The following is a 1936-nucleotide window of genomic DNA, read 5'->3' on the forward strand; positions in this document are numbered from 1 at the left end:
ATGACGTAAGTGCAGACGACGAGGATGATGTTCCAGATGTTCGTCCTCGCGGTCGAGGCCGCGCCGTCCTTGAAGATGCTCATGCAGTCACACGCTGCGGGGGCGGGAGGGGGTGGCTGCGTGTGTGTGTGTACGGCGCGGGTGCGAGACGGCGCGCGGAGAGGTGCGATGCGGACCTGCGAGCGCGTGCCGGTACGCCACGTCGTCCCTCTCCACCTGGGTCACGGGCCTCTCGGAGACGACCTTGAAGAGGTTGCGGAGCGCGTCGAACATCTCGAGCATTCGCACGAGGCGCGTCGCCAGGTCCTTCCCGTAGCGCGTGATCATCGCCGGCAGCAGCTCGCGCGGTCGGCACGCGAAGTTCGCGTGCCACGATGGAGCGGTGGGCGCGGCGCCGCTCTCGAGCTCCCACTCGCCGATGCAGTAGACGAGCTGAGAGAACCACGCGGGGGCGCCGCCCGGAAAGCGCGAGTCGCCGAGCATCATCGCGTGTGCTGCGGGTGCGGCGCACACACCTGCAGATCCCCCACCTAGAGAAGGGACAGAGCGTCAAAGGCGTGTGGGTCGAGTACCCCGGGCTCACCGCGCTGCTCACCGCGTTGAAGTAGGCCATCTTCATGCGCAGCACGATCGTGACCGTCTTGCGCGCGCTGGTGATCACCGAGAAGGTTGCCGGCACCACGCCCCGAGCTCATCCGCATCATCACCGAGTCGACCGACGGGGCGGACTGCCTCTTCAACTTCTGCACCTCCGTCGGCTGGGGTGTCATGCACGAGCGTCTCAAGCGGCTTGAGGACGACCTCAACACGCCGTCTGCCTCTGGAAGGACGATGGCGTCAGCTGCCGGCCCCTCGGGCTCTGCAGCATCTTCACGCGCTCAGCCGAACGGTGCATCGCGCTCCAGGAGCGCGACTGGGCGGAGCAGTTCTGCACCACGCAGCTGCCTGAGGTTGCCAAGGCCAGGGCGGAGGCACTCGAGGACGCCACCGTCACCACCGCCACTGCGGAAGCCGCGTACACTTCGAGGTGCATCACGCACGGGGACACGCACACGGCTCGGCCGAGGCGACGGCCGCTCTCGCCGACCTCGAGGCGGCCGAGGCTGCGGAGGAGCGCGCCCGTGCGCCAGTCAACTTCCCGAAGAACTACCGTTCTCCAAGAACGGCACTCACCTGTACGCCCACACCGTCGCGGGGTGGCACGGCACGAAGCCGGACTGCCGGAGAACGCGACCATCTCGGGCGACAAGGAGAGCTTCTACAACACGATCGCCCAGGCGCTCACGGCCGACAACAAGCCTGACCCCAACGGCTGTGGGCGCGTCAAGCTCCTCGACTGGATCCGCAAGCGACGCCCTGACCTCCTACCGGCAACTTTTTTTGACTAGAGATGCCTAGATCGATGTAGATCGTGCGGCCGTCTGCCGAGAGGCCCGCGACGCGCGAGGCCGAGCTCTGACGCCGTGACAGCGTTTTTGGTAACTTTTGGCGGGCATTGCACCCGAGACTTTTTGCAACCGCTAGCGGCCCTGGGGGCCTGGCCCCCGCTGCGCGCACTCTCCCCGCAGTCCGGCAGTCCGGGCCGCCACCGGGCCGCCCCCCCCCCCCCCCCCCGGAATGGGAAAAGGCCACTGGCATCTCGGATCCCAGTATATGACATCTCAAACCCGAAACTTCCGTCCCTGCCGGTGGACCCCAAGCGAAAATGGGCCCCAGGCTGGAAATTTTCAGGGTGCCCCAAAAAACACCCCCCCCCGTTACTGGGGGCCTCAAGGGAATCGGCCCACAGCGCGGACCCCCACGTCAGGGGCGGGGCAAATTTGCGCTTCACCCGGTGTACCGGTCCTTTATCTCAGCGAGAGCCCACCAGGCCACCAACCCCTGGCGGCCGGGGGGGGGTGCCCACCGGCTTGGGGGGACGGCTGGGGGGGGGAAT

Source organism: Emiliania huxleyi (genome assembly GCF_000372725.1).
Source record: "Emiliania huxleyi CCMP1516 chromosome Unknown EMIHUscaffold_1709, whole genome shotgun sequence".
In the NCBI taxonomy this organism is placed as follows: Eukaryota; Haptophyta; order Isochrysidales; family Noelaerhabdaceae; genus Emiliania; species Emiliania huxleyi.